This window comes from Mauremys mutica, chromosome 5 (assembly GCF_020497125.1).
Source record: "Mauremys mutica isolate MM-2020 ecotype Southern chromosome 5, ASM2049712v1, whole genome shotgun sequence".
In the NCBI taxonomy this organism is placed as follows: Eukaryota; Metazoa; Chordata; order Testudines; family Geoemydidae; genus Mauremys; species Mauremys mutica.
Window position 1 is genome coordinate 123,600,047 of NC_059076.1, and position 21,141 is coordinate 123,621,187.

A 21,141-nucleotide genomic window follows, 5' to 3' on the forward strand; every position below is an offset into this window, starting at 1 on the left:
ATCATAATTCACCTTTGTACAATGCTAAGCATTATTTCATGTATAAGAACATTTGTTCTGGTATCCCATCAGTTTCAACATTTTTAGAGCCAAGTACATGCATAGTCGCCTCACAGTATCTTTTCAAAGGTTTCAAAGTAGCAGACGTGTTAGTCTGTATCCGCAAAATGAACAGCAGTACTTGTGGCACCTTAGAGACTAACACATTTATTTGAGCATAAGCTTTTGTGGGCTACAGCCCACTTCATCGCAACTTGTAAAGTGCTTCAGATTAACCGGGCTATCTCCAGTGGGATTTCTAAAGAACAACTGGGTGAGGCAATTAAAACACGTCATCTGTTAAAAATGGACTTCACTATGTTATCCTGTTCACATTTCTGCTAACCCATTTGAGCAGTTCTTTGTGTGCCTTTACAGAGTATAATCTAAATAGTACTGAACTTTCATCTGGACAGTTGGTTATTCCTCATGAAAAACAGATAGACAAAAATCTCATGAAGATCATTTATTTTTCAGTAGTGTCTAGAAAACCCAAACAAGGTACCACGACCTTTATGCGAGGTGCTGTATATAAACAGGCTCCTGCAACTACATCTGTGCAGGCAGATCTTTATGCCGACGTACAGTCTGACTTCAATGAGACCCTCCTCACTCATAAGTATTGTCCACCCATGCAGATCCAACTGCAGAACAGGGCCACAGATATGTAATCCTTACCCCCCCCCCCCCAGAGTTTGCAATTTAAATTAAGACCAGAGGCAACTAGTTAGAAAAACAATAGGAGGAGGGAGGATGTGGGCAAAAGTAATAAGATTACTCTGTTATAACAAGTCAATACTCACAATTTAATTCTATTAAATAATTTGGCTTTGTGTGTGTGTTTAAGCCGTTTAAACCTCTACCTACTCTGTTTTTTAAAACAAAACCATCAACTTGTTAGTTTTGTTTTCTGGTATAACCAAGAAGGATCCAGGATAATGATGACAGAGTCACTGACACGTCCACTGTAATGGTGACATTTTACTAGCCCAAATATCTGATTGCTGGCCAAAATGTATTATTATTTTCCTAGCCACTGATCATCAATAAGTTCCATCCCATAAAACATCATTCATCAGAATGCAGTAGTTTGCTGTTAATGAGGACTTCTCAAATTTCCAACATTTTACAAATTATTGGTTTTCTTCTGCAATTTCCCACCACATCTTGGAGCCCTGAAAGTTAACATTTGTTCCTACTTCTTTCCCCCCTCTATCAGACACATGCATACTTGCTTATTTTATATAGGGTTGTTCATAAGTGCCAGGCTTCTGGTTAAAGAGGAAAAAAGCATGAGGCATGAACCATCAAGGTGAACAAACAAAATGGATAAAGATGTTCAGCAGTAGCCTAGTGGTAAAGTTGGATATATCACGTAAAATGCCTGGGTTAAATTCTTACTCTTACAATAAAGAGTCTTGTGTTGTGCAGCAATGAGCCATGTGACAAAATTCCTGAAGTCTTGTCTACACCAAGAAAAAAATATCAGATTGATAAGGTAACTATCCGCTAGTGCATGATGGAAACTGTGAACAGATATACTTTTCAACACCACATTGATACCTTCATACCCAAACATCCATATTCCTCCACTCAGCCCTTCCCAAAAGACCCCCCTACAAAAAATCAGCTGCAGAGTAGGGAAACCCTTCATGAGAAATTCTGCGATCTGAATGCCCCTTTTTAAAAACCCAGACACTTAAAATAAGTGCCTCTACTACTTGCAGCCACCTTATAGAGAGCAAACAATTTCTCAAGAAGTTAGAGCCCAAACTATTTACAGCTTTATAAGTCAAGACCGAAACCACATGTAAGAACACAGGAATTGCCACACAGGATCATACTAGTGATTCAAATAGTCCAATATTCTGTCTCTAACAGGACCAGATGATTTATAGAAGCTTTAAGAAACAATAATGGACAGTTAATGTATGACTTATGCTGTCCAGCATGAGTTCTCTCTTGCATTTTTAAACACATCTAATGTAATTGTAGTTGTCTAATCCTTTTTGGAATTATAAAAGTTATTTGCCTCAATGATATCTGGTGGCAATGAGTTCCACAGGTTAGTTATGATTTGTTTAAATAAATATTCCCTTTAATCGGTTTCAAATGTGTTGTCTTTAAATTTCATTCAAGTCCCAAGACTCTTGTATTATGAGAAAGATAAATATTCTATTCAGGTTCTTATGCTATGCCCATCAGGAATCAGACCCCTATTTCATTTGTTATTTTCTTTTTCTCTACACTATACTACACTCCTACCCTCACTCTGCACTGAACAATACCTATCTTCTCAATCTCTCCACATGGGGGAAGTCTTCTCATGTCTCTAGCATTTGAAAGTAGCATTCCTGTTGAGAGTATACCATAGATTCATATAACAGGATTAGAAAATACCATGATTATAATAACCATTCGTTTTACATCTATCATCATGCACTTTTTTGCCCACTGCTGAGAACTGAGCATTTCAGGGGGCTGTCCATAGTGACACCCAGGTCTTTCCTGAGTAATTACAGTTTACTTGAAACCAGTAATGTGTATTATTAATTCAAATTATTCCTTCCAAAATGTACTACTTTGCACTTGTCAACTCTGAATCTGCCAGCATGCTTTAATCTAGCTTTGCTAGCTCTTCCTGGACTTCCTTACTCTACTCCAGTGTAAGTAAACTAAATAACAGTGCTATCTTCAAGTATTATTCACTATTCACTCCCATTCTTCCAGATCAATGATATATCAAACACCACAAGTCCTAGTGTGCAACCTTAGGGCATCCCACTGTTAATTTTTTTGCCATGTTGAAAACTGGCCATTTATTCCTTTTGTTTTTGTCTCTTCGCCAGTTTTCTGCCTACAGCTGGATGCGGTCTCTCATACCATGACCACTTCGTTTCCTTAAAAGCTTCTTGTGAGGAATATCGTCAAAGGCTTTTTGAAAGTCCAGATAACTAGTGTAATCCAGTTCTCATCTTGACAATAGGTACAGAGTTCTGTGTAACTCCATGTCTGACGTTTTTCATGTGTACAAGACAGTCTCTCTTATCTTACATGCTCCAAACAATGCTAGGGATAGGACATGGAGCTTTAACGAACTTGTTGCAGGGTGGTGGTGTGAGTGTACATACTGAGGTGTCTGAAGGGTGGTGAGATGCTGGGGTAGGTGCTGTCTGGTGGGATGAGGGGGGCCAGACACCCCCACATACTTTCTGTCCCACTAGTTGCATCCTCCGCCAGGCTTATCCCCTTTCCTGTTTGGATCCCGCTTAGAGAACCTCAAGTGGGGAGGTAGAAAGGCCTGCAAACTACCTGAAGAGCAGTGCCATCGCAACCCCCATTGTCTGAGAGGGATAACTACAGGGACATTTCTGTAGCCCAACTGGATATGTGGGATCTAGCTGGGATGCAAGAGTGCGTGACTGAGCTTTCAAATACAAGACACGTGGCGGCCCTGTTTGTAAGGCCCACACTTGGGAGAACATATCTAAGTCTATCTATCTAGCATCTCCCTTGTAGTTTCTCAGTGCCTCAGAATTGTACTATTAAAATAGTCACTTGGTATATTATTAGAAATTTTGGATAACATTTATCAGTAGCCTAATTTAAAAAGTGGTTAGGAGACAGAAAGGTCTATGAATAATCTAGTGAAATTGAACACACACATTTGTAGGGTATATCTACTCTAAGGCCCAGATCCTTCAAGGTGCTGAGCACCTCCTGCGAAATGCTGAACTCTGAACTACATGAACAGAAATTTGAGGGCATTTAGCCTCTAACAGGAAGCAATCAGCATGTTTCAGGATTGGGTGCTAACAGGAGCACGATAGGGCTCTCAAAATGAAATTTTGCCATTGGCTTTGACAGAAGCAAAATTAAGATCTAAGCTTTGCTCTGCAAAATCTAACTCAAACTGTAACTGAAAGTGATTTGTGCCTCATTAGTGAGCACTATCAGGCAGTGAAAGTTCAGTTTTTTGTTCTACTGGATCCATACATTAATACTTGATTATTAGTAGCATTCTACAATAAACAGAGCTTATATTAACATAAAAAGAAATAGATTAAGCCATCTGGCCCTCCCACTGCACTCTGTCTTGTAGGCTGTAAGCTCACTCACCAGGGATGCTAGAATCCCAGCCCCTACCTACTCCTTTATTTAACTGTCCTAAAGCCACTGGCAAACGAGCAGCAGAAGCTGGAATCTGCCCTGATCCATATAACCTGAATTAATAAGTATTTTGCCTGGGAGGGATACATGCCGATTCTCTTATTTAGAAGTTTGACAGAAACTGGTCTTAAAGACAGTACTAGATTGTTCCCTTTCTGGGAATACAGAAGAAAAACCAAATGTAAATTACAATTAAACAAGCACTCTTTTTTCAATATAGCTAATATTTTGTAGTAGCTGGATGTTAATAATCTGATATTTGTTGTAACCTATCATGCCAGTTTCGAATGATATAACACTTATAAAAGCGACAAAGAGTCCTGTGGCACCTTATAGACTAACAGACATATTGGAGCATAAGCTTTCATGGCTGAATACTCACTTTGTCAGATGCAGACGTGTTCACCCACAGAAGCTTATGCTCCAATACATGTTAGTCTATAAGCTGCCACAGGGCTCTGTCGCTTTTTACAGATGCAGACTAACACGGCTACCCCTTTGATACTATAATTTAAAAAACTCACATTCCTAACACAAACAATATTAGTCAGCTAGCTAATAAACAAGAATCAAATCCAATACTATTAGTATAGTTCCAAATGCATGGATAAGTGAGACAGAAAACAAATACACAGGTCAGAGTGACTAGCCTTTTCTTATTACCTCCATTTTTGCAAAACTATTGGGCTGGAACAGATGCAATATGAGGCAAAGCAGACAAAGTGGGGAAGATAATTGCTATAGTAAGATGTGCAGAAGGCACCAAAAAAAAAATAAAAATCTGAACTCTATGTAGTTCCTGTTACATCAATATAAATTCCAGACTAGTGGAGTAGAGGATGCAGAAATAACCAAGATAGCAAGACAACTTTCCCTTAATCATTAAAGAATTTCATTGAATTAGTACTCAATCCCTCTGTAATTTTAGCATGGGGTATTCAAAGATGGTAATTCTGCTTCGTTTATCAAATTCTTGAGCTAGCTCAAGAACTGCACTGTTGACCTGCTAAATGATAGGTCTGAGGATTTTACATCCAGTTTTTCAATAATTAGGAAAGAACTTTCTCAACAGCAAAGGTCTGAGTTTCTAGAACAGGGGTGGGAAAACTTTTTGGCCTGAGGGCTGCATCAGGTTTTGAAAATTGTATGGAGGGCCGGTTAGGGAAGGCTATGCCTCCCCAAACGGCCAGGCATGGCCCAGCCCCCTCACCCCACCCGTTTCTTGCCCCAACGCCCCCCCCAGCACTTCTGCCCCATCCAACCCCCCCGCCGGGACCCTTCCCCATCCAACCACCCCTTCTCCCTGTCCCCTCACTGCCCTACCGCCCCGTCCAACCCCCCCATCCTTTCTGATTGCCCCCTGGGATCCCTGCCCCCATACAACCCCCATTTCCCACCATCTGATCACCCCAATTCCTATCTACACCCCCATCCCCTGACCATCACCCCAAACTTCCCTGCCCTCTATCCACCCACCCACCCCCCGCTCCCTTACCGCACTGCGTGGAGCACCAGTGGCTGGCGGCATTAGAGGTGTGCTGCCCAGGGCACCAGGACAGGTGCCCAGCTGGAGCCATCCACGCCACTGCCCAGCACAGAGCACCAGGTCAGACTGCCCCAGGAGCTCACAGTCCCGCTACCCAGAGCGCTGCGTCAGGGCAAGCTGAGGCTGCGGGGGAGGGGGAACAGCAGGGGAGAGGATGGGGGTGAGCCTCCGGAGGCAGTTGCTCAGGGGCCAGGTAGGATGGTCCCGCAGGCTGGATGTGGCCCGCAAGCCGTAGTTTGTTACCTCTGTTCTAGAATCAATTACATCAGAGAGAGATCGCAGAGAATGCACCACTACTGTATTGCAAGAAAAGAGAAACAATGAAAACAATTATAAAAGATGAGTTAATGGTTCTTTTGCCTTGGTGGGTAATGAGAGGTCTTTCTGAGGTGGGGTGGGGGGGTGAAGCGGAGTACTGATGGATTTTTGCCAACAGGGCCTGCTCTTCCTGGTACTCCAGCATCTGTGGTCTTGCCAAGGAGGACTGCTGGAGATAAAGCTAGTTTCCTTTCTTGATGGAGGGGAGTGTATCCCTGAGGTCTGGGAAGGTGACCCCAGTAGCCCCAGAAAGGTTAGGGTAGCATCCTGTATGTATATGAGTGGTTGGTAGGGTGCTGATCAGACCAATGCCAGCCCTGATGCAATGGCTGAATTCCAAAGAACTCTTTCGGTTTTCCAGCACTACCACTTAGTGAGTGGCTCAATACTGGTGGGAAGATGTACCAAGGTGATGCTGTGGAAGACTATATCTCCTCCAATACATATAGTGCTGGGGGTGTTGGGACTTTTGTCAGTCCCAGTCAACACCTTGGTGCCAATGAAAGTCCCACGGTGTGCATTTCTTCCACTAGTGCCAGGGGTGGCATCAGTGTGGGTGCCTTCAGTACTGGTCCCGCGGTACCAATGGAATCTGCTGCACCGCAGTCTGCTCCTTTTCACTTGTCTTCACTACTGGATGAGGTTTGAAGGGTTTTATCCCAAGATGCCTTCCTGTCTCTCTCAGAGAGGATACCGAGCTCTTTCTCGAACTGCTAGCCCAGGGCTCTGGACAGCCTCCTCCTGTAATCTGCTTCAACGCTGATAGTCTCAATGATTCCAGTGCTGTGGTAGGTGCTGACTTCACTGAATCTTAGGGGTCAAGTGCTTGCTCTACATAGCACAGTATTGGGGGGGACGGGACGCCTTAGACCCCAGATCTTCTGTGTCTGATGCTCCTCTAAGACTAAGCTAAGCAATCAAATTGGAATCTTGCATCCTGTGATTTTCAGGTTCCAGTGGAGAACAAGGTGCAAACCAAGCACATGCTTGGGATGTGGTATTTCCTCAGGCAGAAGAGGCACCTGCAGTGGCAGTCTTTAAGACAGTCAAGGCTTGAAGGCTGCAAGTTGTGTGTTGACCATCTTGAGATCCTTGCACAGGAGTCTGTATGGATGAGAATTATTCAGTCCAAGACATCAAAAAGTAAGGGAATTAATGCTGTTCTGAAGGTGTTTCAGACGCTTAGATGAAGACAGCTCTCATTATAGTTGTCAGCAGGACACATTTAGGTTCCACCTTGTTGCCATGGATGACCAGAGGGAACTGAGGGCGGGTTGCAGTTGCCCTTCCCTTTATTCTCTTACATGGAGGCAAAAGAAAGCACAACTGCTAGCTAAAAGAATCTGGTCTTGCCTGCATGGGGTGCATTGCACACATGGGATCCATACTTACACATATTTGACAAGGAAAAAGGGGTTAAGCAAAACTTAAAAAACAAAAAACAAAACAAAAAACCTGTATTAGGCAACCATTTAGTAGAATTCCCCCCTCCCGCCCCCCATAGTGATGAAGGGGTTGGCCATATTTTCCATAGCAGCCAGCAAAACTAGACCCATACAGGAGAGGGGTGACATGTAAATATGAAACACATGCTGCACCCTCCCAAAAGACAGAGGAGCAGCTATGCTCCCAAAAGCTACCACACTCAAGGCAGAAACAATATCCCTAGGAGCTCCCAGAGAGCCATCCTGTCTTTGCAGCACTCCAAAATGCAGGCTATGCCTTGAATGTAGAATAAAGCCCTCCCTCTGGTGTGTGCTTCCTGCTTGCACATATGGTACATGTATGAAAACTACTACTCAAGATCCATTATCTTTGCTTTTATAAAATACTAAGCTGCTATATTCTAAATATTTCCTGCTGTCACGGAACAGTCATATCACCAGGGAACTATCCCAAAGGCATCTGATGCTGATTATATCAGTTTCAGAACTAACCTTATTATATGCCATGGATACAGGAAATGACTATGAAACAAACATGTCCATCATATTAATCACATCTTACAGAAAAATGTGGTATTAAAACCACTGGTTGCATACAGGTATGATATCAAACTGAGAAACGGTTATTTAAGATACAAAACAGCAACTGATCTTTACTATTTTAGCTCAAAGTTAGAGGGACACTGTCAACTTGAATTTAAGAGGAACACAGCACACTTGATAAGTCTTAAAATGTTTTTAATTATTAAAAATTAATTTTACATATACTATATACATGCACAAAAACACACAGGGGCTTTTTTTCGTTTGTTTTTTTACACACACTCCCCATTGATGTTTCCAAGCATCTTCTCAGCAAGGAGAAAAAGTAAAACTGATAATGCAGAGTACTACTGACTACATCATAAACTGAGGAACAAGGTAAATAATTTTACCAGTAACTTTTCAGTGATAATGTGGAAGGTATTATGATTCTTATCATACAAATCTATACTAAAATTACCTGCTAAAATTTGCATAGCTCCCAGTTTGTGATCCATGGTTAATCCATAATGACTGGTTCAAATGTATTAAACAAGCTAAACAGCCAAGTTAATTAACTTTGATAATCTTCTTACTGCCCATGCATCAGCATACTTTTAAAACATATGTATTTTTAAATAGCAGAAAGACTGCGCCCCATGCAAGGATGTCTGTCCATGTTGAAAGAGTTCTAGTATATCTGCTAAGTCATCCACAGTTGGAAGATGACTGCCAAACATGGCTTCAGCACTACTTTAGAGTTTCTTATCTTATCAGTTTAGGCCTTAAACAGCTTGTGCCTATTTAAAAGCAAGTGGCAAGGCAGAAAGGCTAAAACAATAAAGCACATTAAACATACACTTTTCCAGTATTCATATAACAGTAAAAACTTCCTGATACACATAAAAGCCTTAAGAATATTAACCATTCTTAGGCAACTTTCCATAACTGTGAGTGTTAAGCATTATTTTCATAAAGCTAACTTAGGCCCTATTATTAAACCTACTGGAATTTAATTGCTTAAACAAGACATCATCTTAGTTGTATGCTGTAAAGTGGAAAAAGATCTTGTTTTTTATTAATTATTCGTAAAAATCAACAGGAAATTCAAATGGCAGTTCTGAGGAGTGGAGTGGAATTCAGGTTAACAGCGGTTAGGAAGGAAGCTTCCAAACTTTATCTAATCCACATCCTATCCTATCCCCACCAAAACTGATTTATTTGCTTGCACTTCCTTCCAGAAATAAAAGGTTTATTGCTGAAGATATACACAATGGAAAGGATGTGATATGCAGATTTAGGATACACAGAATTCAGAACTATAATAAAATCCAGATACAGCATTTCAAGAGACTCTCTTTGTTTCCATTTGTATAAGGATTATATCCGATATCTTACAACTAGGAAAAAAATATATAGCTTCTGATGGCCCATTTAAATAAATTTATACATCTTTTAAACCACAAACAAAATGTAAAGTAGCAGTAAGAATTTTACCTTTAGTTCCCCCATCCCCACATTCTGAACCATATAAACAAAACCATCACAATATAGCTATTCTAAACACATAGGCAGACATTCTAACAGTTTTATGACACAGTATCTTATTTGTAGATCTGAATATATTAGAGAAAAATCAATGAGATTTCAGGCATTGCTAACTTTTGTCTGACTAAAATCTTTGACGGGGAGAGTGTTGAGGGGTGATGGAAATACTCAATTTATATTTCATTTAAAAGAGCTAGTATTTTATTGTACAGCAATTTGCGAATTATAATTATTTACCTTTATTACCACAGTGTGCTGGAGCCCTAGTCATGAACCAAGACCCTGTTGTGATGCATGAAAAGAAAAACAAACCAGCCACAAAGCGTTAAAATCCACAGGAGAGAGGGATGAGCAGTAGAATGAAACAATAAGACAATATTGAGCAGAAAGATAGGCAGTGATATCAGCACAACTGTGGCCCAACAACCATTGTCACATTTTGTGTAGACATCATGGCAAAAGGAGAGTCAACAAATATGAAGAACAGTAAAGATGTTTACAGGGTGTTCCTCCCAAATGTGATGGACAGAATGGGAGAAAGCACAAAGATGCCCATTTGAAAATTTAACAACTGGGCGATGGAGGCTGACATCATGATCCAATCCATAACACGTGCGGAAATAGTTACTTTACATAGCCATTAAAAAAAAAAGGAGAGAGAGAGAGAGAACTATTCTACTCTTCTAAAATGGACTTTTTATCATCACATCTATAAATGCTTAACAAATCAATGTTTTTCTATTTGTTATAGGAATAGCTAACCTGGTGTGCCTAATGATTTCTAGGCACCCTATTTACCTGAGTTACTATACTATATGAGCAATGAAAGGTTGAACTGAAAACAATATTGTTTAATGTGCAAACTATATTTAGTTTAGCTATAAAAATTCTTTCATTAACACCAAATACTGTGTTACGTAACACAACTGATTAAATTCAAGTAAGAAAAATATTGTTTTGCAATATCACAAGTTGAGCATGCACTGCAGCTAGGAGTTTTAAACAACTAACATAAGCAAACCCTGAGCACTGAACTAAAGGAACATTAGGATGTTAATGTGAAGTACAGCTATTAAATTTTAAACGTTCACATCTATGCTGAAAACTTCCAATATTTTCCTAGACATTTGTATACTGATGAGCTTGGTTTTTATTTCAAGTGTTACCATGTTTCAGAAGTGAATAAGCAGACTAATGCATGAAGGTCATTCAGACCTGGGGAAACAGAGGGCAAGTTATGGCCACTCACAAATTTTAGGTTAACCAAATACTTCCCAATGTCTGAAATTCTCAGCACTTGGCACTCAAACATTTGAATGGTTTTCATTAGCACTAAAACCTCATCTTCATTACTAAAAAAGGTCCTTTTTTTACCTCAGGATAATTAACATTTATAATTAACATTAACATCAACATCCTGGGAGGGGAGGTATAGCTCAGTGGTTTGAGCATTGGCCTGCTAAACCCAGGGTTGTGAGTTCAGTCCTTGAGGGGGCCATTTGGGGATTGGTCCTGCCTTGAGCAGGGAGTTGGACTAGATGATCTCTTGAGGTCCCTTCCAACCCTAATAATCTATGATTCTATAACATGCGAGCTATCCCAAAGCAAACACACAATGAAGACAAGGCACCTACTGTTACTATTAAAATGTGTGCCTTAAAAAGACAGTAGCTACTGACAAATTAATTTCCAGAAATCAAATTCTGTTAGTATGGGATTGTAGTTGTAAATATTTTAACATATAACCTGAAAGACAGAGTTATGGTTACAGATAAAATAATTGGATAACATGGAAATTGTAAGCTGAGGTATCCCAAGCAACTTCAATTCGGCTCATGCATCTCAGCAATCTCGTGCATCCTCCAGGTAAGACAGATGTGTGCTCTTTGGGGATGTATACTATGGGCATTATTGCAATCTAAATAACAAATTAATAATAATAATAGGGCCGTCAATTAATCGCCGTTAACTCAAGTAATTAACAAAAAAATAATCGCGATTAACCACACCACTAAATAGAACCAATTGAAATTTATTAAATATTTTTGGATGTTTTTCTACATTTTCAAATACATTGATTTCTATTACAACACAGAATACAAAGTGTACAGTGCTCACTTTATATTATTTTGTATTACAAATAAAAAATAAAGGAAATAGTATTTTTCAACTCACCTCATACAAGTACTATAGTGCAATCTCTTTAGAATGAAAGTGTAACTTACAAATGTAGATTTTTGTTACATAACTGCACTCAAAAACAAAACAATGCAAAACTTTAGAGCCTACAAGTCCACTCAGTCCTACTTCTTGTTCAGCTAATCGCTAAGACAAACAAGTTTGTTTACATTTACAGGAGACACTGCTGCCTGCTTCTTATTTACATTGTCACCTGAAAGTGAGAACAGGCGTTCTCATGCACTTTTGTAGCCAGCGTTGTAAGGTATTTACATGCCACATATGCTAAACATTGGTATGTCTCTTCATGCTTCGGCCACCATTTCAGAGGACATGCTTAAATGCTGATGATTCTCGTTAAAAAAAAAAAGCATTAAATTTGTGGCTGAACTCCTTGGGGAAGAATTGTATGTCTCCTGTTCCATTTTACCTGCATTCAGCCATATATTTCATGTTATAGCAGTCTCAGATGATGACCCAGCACATGTTTTTAAGAACACTTTCACGGCAGATTTGACAAAATGCAAAGAAGGTACCAATGTGAGATTTCGAAAAATAGCTACAGCACTCAACCCAAGGTTTAAGAATCTGAAGTGCCTTCCAAAATCTGAGAGGTACATGGTGCGTAGCATGCTTTCAGAAGTCTTAAAAGAGCAACCCTCCAATGCGGAAACTACAGAACCTGAACCACCAAAAAAGAAAATCAACCTTTTGCTGGTGGCATCTGACTCAGATAATGAAACTGAACATGCATCGGTTCATGCTGCTTTGGATTGTTATCAAGCAGAACTCGTCATCAGCATAGACGCATGTCCTCCGGAATGTGGTTGAAGCATGAAGGGACATATGAATCTTTAGTGCATCTGGCACATAAATATCTTGTAACGTCGGCTACAACAGTGCCATGCGAACACCTGTTCTCACCTTCAGGTGACACCGTAAACAAGAAGCGGGCAGCATTATTTCCTGTTTGTCTGAGCGATTGGCTGAACAAGTAGGACTGAGTGGACTTGCACGCTATAAAGTTTTACATTATTTTATTTTTGAATGCAGATTTTTTTTTTTACCCTAATTCTACATTTGTAAGTTCAACTTTCAGGATAAAGAGATTGTACTACAGTACTTGAATTAGGTGAATTGAAAAATACGATTTATTTTGTTTATTACAGTGCAAATATTTGTAATCAAAATAAATATAAAGTGAGCACTGTACACTTTGTATCATGTGTTGTAATTGAAATCAATATTTGAAAATGTAGAAAACATCCAAAAATATTTAAATAAATGCCATTCTATTATTGTTTAACAGCTCGATTAATCGCATGATTAATCGTGATTAATTTTTGTAATCACTTGACAGCCCTAAATAATAATAAAGATTGTTTGGCTATTGGTATTAAGGTAAAAAGATAGATGGAAAAAAGAGGAATATGGAGAGGTGGGTGAACTCATGGCCTTCCAGGGACAACACCTATTGGGGGGTTGTATAAGGAGGATGACATAGTAAGAGGTGCGGGATTGCAATAGGCAAGATCCCAGCCCCAAAGTGACTGGTAACCACAGCTGAGGGGTTTCTGTTTTAATCTGACAGCAGGCTCCTTGTTTTTCTCCTTTTGTTGTAAATATTGCACCAGAAAAACTACAGAAGAAAAAGCCTCAGCCAACTTCTCTAACAGCTAGAATGTTCTGATTTACAGTAAGTTAGCCCTCATATTTAGCTGGCCTATCCAACCCTCCACAGTTTTTGTCTCACACTCAGCTTTGTGCTCTGGTCCCTAGCTCCCCAGCCTTCTGCCTATCATGTCTGACTTTGCTTGACTGGCTGCCACAAAAAAAGTCATTACCTTCTGCTTGCTGGGCAGGCAAGAGGCCAGCAGCTGAGAATCTCTCACCCCCCAAGTCATAATCAAGCACACACAAACTAAAAACCATTGTACCAGCCAGAGAGATCATAATTGTGGGTGTTGCACTACACAATGCTTGGTGAAGTTCCCAGATCTGGCTCAATCCTGCAAAACCATGAATCTCTGGGGCAGCCCTTTGGTCAGTGCCAGGAAGAGTCAGGGCGTGTACCACTTTACATGTTGATGGAGAGTTTGAGAGCATGGTATCCTATGGTATTTTTATCCATCGTCGTGACACGGTGGAAGAGCATGCAAAAACACTTTTGAATATAATGAACAACTGAAGGAAGGCCAGATCTCTGCAAGATGCTGTTGCCAAACTACTTTATGCTCTGGACTTAGCGCTGACAGTGCGTGTGGAGTGCCTTTAGTCCATCCAAGTCTGCCTGTAGGAGGCCCAGGTTTTGACCCATATAGCAATACAGCTATGACACAGGTTTGATGTATCCTGAACTTTGTTTCAGTGCAAAGATGTTTTTGCATCCATAAGCGAGATACGGACTTTATGCAGGAGGGGCAAATCCTGTTAATCATTTTGCTGTGAACATCTGAACTCTGCTTGTACCTAGATAAGATGAACTTATCAACACTTTCCACAATATCTGACCCCACCTGTTCTGGGGGTTCTGGTGGTCCAGCTCCAAGGTTCTGGACTTTGGTCTCCTGCCATGAGATGTTCCACCCCATAGCATGTGTGGCATATTAGAGACCTTGGAGGACAGGGCTGAAGTTATTGGACTTCTCAACAAGCAAGGCAGTGTCATTGGCAGTCTTGTGGTGAACACTTCTTGACAAACCTTGATTCTGATGTGTGGAGTGGCAAGCCCTATTAGCCAGTTGACAGCTCAACAGAATAGTTCCGGGGCAAGAATGCATCCCTGTCACACACCTGAAGTTGTGTAGAAACACAGGGAAAGTGATGAACCAATGTGCATTCTCACAGCAGTACTGTCTGAACATCTGTTACACCAACTCCTTTCAGTGCAAGCCAAACTGCTGGCATGTCAACCGAATAAAGGCTGCTTTGATGTTGGTATATGCTATGTGAAATGGGTAGTTAAATTCTCAATGCAGCTCAACCTGGAGGGTAAGGACAGCGTCCACTGCTGACCATCCAACAGTGAAACCTGGTTGCTGCGATGACAATGTTTGTTAAGGAACAACTGCATTCTACCAAGCAGAATGTGAACAAAAAGACCTTTCCAGAATAACAATGATACTGGCCTGTAGTTGCCACACACAGTGCAAGATTCTTTGCCCTTGTACAGGGACATTATGATATCTTTCCACACTGCTGGTACTTTGCTTGATGGTCATACTTTTAAAACCAGCTGATACAGGCCAATACTTACTGGTTCCAATACACCTTTGAGCAGCTGGAGTGTTACCAGATCTGGCCACTGCACTATATATTGACACTGTGCCTGCTAGAAAACTCTGTTCAATTTATTGATGGACACTTATTTGCCTTGGGAAAAGGCTAAAAATTCCCTACTAAGATGCAAATAAATTACTCTTCTTAATCCCTATGTCTGTGTAACGGGATGCCTGGTGCACTCCTGCGTGTCCAGCCTCTGGGCCCCACTCCTCACAAACTCAGGGATACTCCAAGCTGGTGCAACTCCTGTGCTCATTTGTGTCCATTTCTCACCACCAGCTTCCTACTATATACAGTAAAAGCAGCAAAGAGTCCTGTGGCACCTTATAGACTAACAGACGTATTGGAGCATGAGCTTTCGTGGGTGAATACCCACTTTGTAATTTCTTTCATGTGTATAAACAAAGACCTAAGAACAAATTGACACCCAAACTCACTGTTAAACTGTTCTCCCACCTCGAACATCTACAATAATGTAATACTGTACTATGAATACTCTGCATAGCCAATTTCATTGTAGAGTTTACCTCCAGTCAGACATCCTTTATAAAAGAACAATGAAGTGTTCCTGAAGCCTTCACTTCCCTCATTAACTGACTTGGTCCCTAGGTCACTTACAAAAGACATGGTAGTTGTCTGAAATGTTAATGGATTACCAATTACATGAAGATTTGCCCCACCTATTCTAACCAACATTACTATAAACTAGGAAAGACTCTCTTTGCAATGTATGCCTAATTAACAAGAGTACAACATTTGTAAGAGAACACTGATAGCCACAATTGCGGGGGGGGGGCTCCCTTAGGAATCAAAATAAAAGCTTATGCAAAACATTGGACATGTTAATCAAATCACCTAGAACTTGAAATGACATTTTGAAAAGTTAATAATTAAAGTTGTTAAATAATTTAGTTGTGCAGATTCCCAACCGAAAGTTTTCACATTGTTTTCAGAACTGGTGCAATCACTTTGAGCAAATAAAAGGAGCACCAGTAACTGGAGGGGGGGGGGGGAACACAAACAAACCACATTTCCATCTACGAATTTTGTATCTAGTATAATTACAAGATCCAAAATGACTATCATTGAAATTTTTTTTTCGAAATCTGTACTCCCCCCAGTTTACTTTATACATAAACTGCTGTCAAATGTATAATCAACTTCACTGTGTCCCTTGTATAGCAAGTTTCTTCTTTTAATTCAAGACATTTAACCAATGCTGTATTAGAAACAGGGTGGTTTTTTTTTTTAAATTGGTCAATTTAAAAAAAATTCAGACAGTATCTCTTACAACATGCAGAGTAACAATGTTATCTTATTTTATTGCAAGTGGGCTTACATTTGGATGCAGAGCATGTTTCACATGAGTGGTTCAATACCCATTAAAGAAACTTAGGCCATGTCCACACTACAAACTTATGTCAACTTAAATTACATCAGCATACAGTTGCCTCAGTCAGTACTTCGCTTGTACACAAGCATACTTGGCTCCTTATATCAGCAGTGTGAGTAATCACCAGGAGTAACTGTACTGATGCAGACTGTGATGCACCATGGATGCATCCCACTGTGTAACTTGCCACCGTCTAGCGCACGATCTTTTGGGAAGTTTCAACAACGCATGCTGGGGCTGAAATGAGTCACGGATGGATAACTGGGATCATGGGGTAAACTTCCCAGTTTCCAGCTGTCTCCATCCCATAATGTTATCTGTATCCCACAATTTTCATGCCCTTTTTTCCCCCAAAATCTCACAAGTAATCTGCATGCTGGACATTTTTGTCCAATATTCAAAATTTATTTGCATACATTGAGAATGTATTGCAATGTAGCATTCTAATCTGAAAGGGAAATTAGGTTAGACTGTTAAAATGTTCATCTTTTATTTTCTTCTCAGTTTGCAGAATTCATGCAGTAGTAGCTAAAAGACTCTTTTTTTTGGTTGCATCTATATTAGCTCAAGCTCATCAGATATCACTCAAGAACTACGATCCTAATCCTGCAATGGGATCCATGTCACTGGACCCCCTTGTTCCCACATTGAGTGCTACTGCAGTCAGTGAGGGTTTACTTGAAACTAAAATATTTGCTCACCAACACTTTTTCCTCCACAGAATGTGTGCTTGCTGGCTTGCTAAAGGGGCAAGTTACCAAGAGACACAATAAATAAGGAGGGAAAATATTACTTTAATAATACCTTGCAAATATATCTTAACTTGACATTTCTACATGAAATGTGCTAAAAGACATTCCAAGCTAAACCAAGATTATCCTATAAAGTGTTAAAGATAGTTAAGTCCAAAGCTGACTGCGAAGAGCTACAAAGGGATCTCAATAAACTGGATGGCTGGGCAACAAAATGGCAGATGAAATTCAATGCTGATAAGTGCAAAGTAATGCACACTGGAAAATATAAACCTGACTATACTTACAAAATGATAGGGTGTAAAATTAGCTGTTACCTCTCAAGATCTTGGAGTCACTACGAATAGTTCACTGAAAACATTCACGCAATGTTCAGTGGCAGATGAAAAAACCAACAATGTTAGGAACGGCATACATAATAAAACAGAAAATATCAATGCCACTACATAAATCCATGAACCTCCAATACTATATGCAGTTCTGGTCAACCCATCTCAAAAAAGATAGATTAGAGTTGGAAAAGACACAGAAAAGGGCAACAAAAATGATTAGGGGTATAGAACAGCTTCCATAAGAGGAGAGATTAAAAAAACTGGGACTGTTTTAGGAAAGAAACAACTATGGGTAAATCTAGAAGAGCTCTATAAAATCATGAATGATATGGAGAAAATGAATGATGAAGTGTTTATTTACATAACACAAGAACTAGGGGGCACCCAATGAAGTTAAAAGGCTGAAGATTTAAAACAAACAAAAGGTAGCTCTTCTTCACACAATGTGTGGTCAAGCTGTTGAACTTGTTACCAAGGGATGCTGTGAAGACCAAAAGTATAACTAAGTATAAAAAATTAAATACACACATGGATGATAGGCCCATCAATGGCCATTAGTCAGGATGGTCTGTGATGCAACCCCATGATCCGGGTGTCTCTAAACCTATGACTGCCAAAAGCTGGGTCCGAACAACAGGAAATGGATCACCTGAAAGTGCCCTGTTCTGTTCATTCCCTCTGAGGCATATGGCATTGTCTGTTGTCAGGATACTGGGTTAGATGGACAATTGGCCATTCTCATGTTCACACAAAACAATCTTTGGACCAAAATGTTTTGTCTAATAAGAGTTTAAGCAAAAATGAAGTCAAATAGAAGTGCAAGACATTCAATATGTTTAGTATATCAATGCATGCATTTTCATCCTGGAAGACCAAAGCATCCTCAAGCTGGAAAGCCTGGTCAGATCTCAGTTAAATCCTGTAACCTCAAGACTACAACCAAAACAAACAATAGCAGGCATTAAACTCACTTTACAGTAATTTAATATATTGTACTCCATCTTAAACAACTCAAGAGGTTTTCGATAATTTGAGTTATCCATACTCCTCGATATAGAGGGCAAAACAGATAATGCAATATACTGAACTGCACGGCAGAATCTAGAACAGCCTATAAAATGAAAACAATTTTCTTAGTACAGTAGAACCTCAGAGTTATAAACACCTCAGGAATGGAGGTGACTTAATACAGCTTTGAAACTTTACTATGCAGAAGAAAAATGCTGCTTTTTAAGCATCTTAATTTAAATGAAAGAAGCACAGAAACAGTTTCCTTACCTTGTCAAATCTTTAAAAAAAAATTCCCTTTTTAGTAGTTTACATTTAACATTGTACTGTACTATACAGTACTTGCTTTTCTGGGGTCTCTGCAGCCTGATTGCGTACTTCAGGTTCCAAATGAGGTGCGTGGTTAACTGGTCAGCTTGTAACTCATTTCTTAAAAAATTAAGAATTACAAAAAAGTATTCATGTAATTAAAAAAAAACAACACCTCTTTATTCCACAATAGAAAGGATAGAAGCTCTTCTTCTCTGAACTGTCACAAATCTTATCACACCTGGAGTTTCATTATACCACCTTAATTCTGTTGCTCGGTGTTGTACAGAATAGCTACACTGCAGCCCGTATGTATGGAGACTAAACTTGTAGATTCAGGCAAACCAGACTGTTTAACTCAGGCACTTACAGTTTGAGAATTTAACAATTTTAATGAACAAAGTGCATACATAGTCTCGCTATACTATTAATTTGCTGACACAAATCACTAAAGCAGGCAAAAAAAATGACCACTGTTGGTAATAGCTTTCAGAAGACCAAAGAAACGAATCAGCTTTGAACTGACATCCACCAGCTATGACAATATTCTGTGAAGATTTAGACCTACCACCATTCATAGCCCCCACATAACTGTGGGTCTTTTCTCAATAGGATTTTTCCCCAGTTTTATTTAAAGCCAACCTAAATTAAGACTTAATGTCAAACACAAAACACCTACAATATATATTTGCTATGTGCACAGATGCTTGTAATGTTTTGGACCCAGGAACAGATACTGGAAAGATGAGAGACACTCTGCACACAAAACGCAACAGCTGCCCAATGCCCATATCCAGCAACTGGTACCTCACTGTGCACAAACACAACACATTCCCCATTTTCCTCCATCTCACTATTTCCCTCCTTCTACACCAGCTGCTCTTATTAATCTGTACTGCCATTCTCCACACCCTGCAAAAATCAGCAAGTCCGACTGACTGTAAACATCTCCATCAATTCCATAAAACAGCGGAGCGAGGGAGAACCGGGAAAGAGGTGGTAGATGCACCAAGTGGTGTAATGGAGATCTGAACACTGAACAGCTGCTTTCTGCAGTAACAGCAGCAGCACCACACCTCACCCATCACAGGACTACGAAGAGGTACAGACACACACAGTGACCGTCCCCCTCACCGCGGCATCTGCTTAGACCACCACACGAGCCCCTTTCGTCCCAACTAACAGCACAGCAGCTTCTACATAACTCCCAGACACGAGCCCCCAGCCCATCGCCTGACTCATCCAAACCAAAAGCCTGAGGCCCCTCAAAACCTCCACACCCTGAGCCTGGCCCCCAACCCCTCGCCTCCCCAACCCAATCCCAAAGCCTGAGCTACAGCCCCTTGCCCCAGACCCCACATCTGCTAAGCCCCCAGTGCCTCCTCTCACGACAGAGCCCGCACCCTGCCCCAGGCTGCGTCTACCCAGCGATCTCAGCCTCTGCCCCACCCGCAACGCCTGCACCCTTGCTCCCCCAGCCCAGGCTCTGCCCCTCCACCCAATACCTACTCCCCGTCCCCCACACCTGCGCTCTTCCTTCGCTAGCGCCTCCTCACCGGCACCCCTGCTCCCCCCGCCGCTCTGCCCAATAGCTACACCCCCTCCCCAACAGCTGCGGCCTTTCTTCGCTCGCCCCTCCTCACAGCGCCTGCACCGCCAACCTCGCCCAAGGCCTGCACCCCCCCACACCTGCACCGCTGCTCCCCCAGCCGCTCCCCCAACGTCCGCTCCCCGAGGCCGCCCGCCCGCCCGCGCCCCCAGCCCGCGCCGCTCCGCTCACCCCGACGTGCAGAACAAGTAACGGCGGCGGCGGCGGCAGCCTGCGGTGCTGGGAGGCAGCTGCAGAGTCTCCCCGTCTCCGGCGCGCCTGTCTCCTCCGCCTCCAGCCCCAGCGCCAAGCCCCGCCCCGCTCCCCCGACACCCCTCCCCAGCAGGGTGCGGCTTCCAGGGGCCGCAGGCCAACAACCGCGTCGCCAATTGGAGGGCGCAGGCTCGGCAACCAAGCGGCTCTCCCATTGGCTAAGGGAGGGGAGAGAGGCGGGGCCCAGGCGGGGAGGGGGTAAAACAGAGCGGAGGGGGGCGGGGTGGACTCAAAGGTAGGGGGGTGTGGCGGGAAAAGCAAAGTCGCTGGATTGGGGGGGGGGGCGGGGCAGAGACCGTGGCAGGCTGAAGGCAGGTGCGGGGAGGCAGAGTAGAAGGCATAAGAAAGACATGTAAGAGTGATCATATTGGGTCAGACCAACGGTCCATCCAGCCCAGTATCCTGCCTGCCCTCACTGGCCAATGCCAGGCGTCCCAG

The 21,141-nt window shown here is 41.5% G+C and overlaps 1 protein-coding gene across 8 annotated transcripts in view; it reads right to left on the bottom strand.

Moving 5' to 3' along the window:
* Positions 1-21,141, bottom strand: part of ADD1 (adducin 1) — a 126,527-nt gene that overhangs the window by 99,101 nt on the left and 6,285 nt on the right. The window contains exons 1-2 of one of the 8 annotated variants that reach the window (XM_045019510.1): positions 20,623-20,736; positions 18,804-18,962 (exon numbers count right to left, since the gene is read on the bottom strand). The exons of 5 other annotated variants lie outside the window; for them this stretch is intronic. The gene's annotated coding sequence lies outside the window, so the exon portion shown is untranslated. Of the gene's footprint in view, positions 1-18,803; positions 18,963-20,622; positions 20,744-21,141 lie in introns of those variants that run through there. 2 more of the 8 variants (XM_045019508.1, XM_045019509.1) reach the window with 2 other exon arrangements.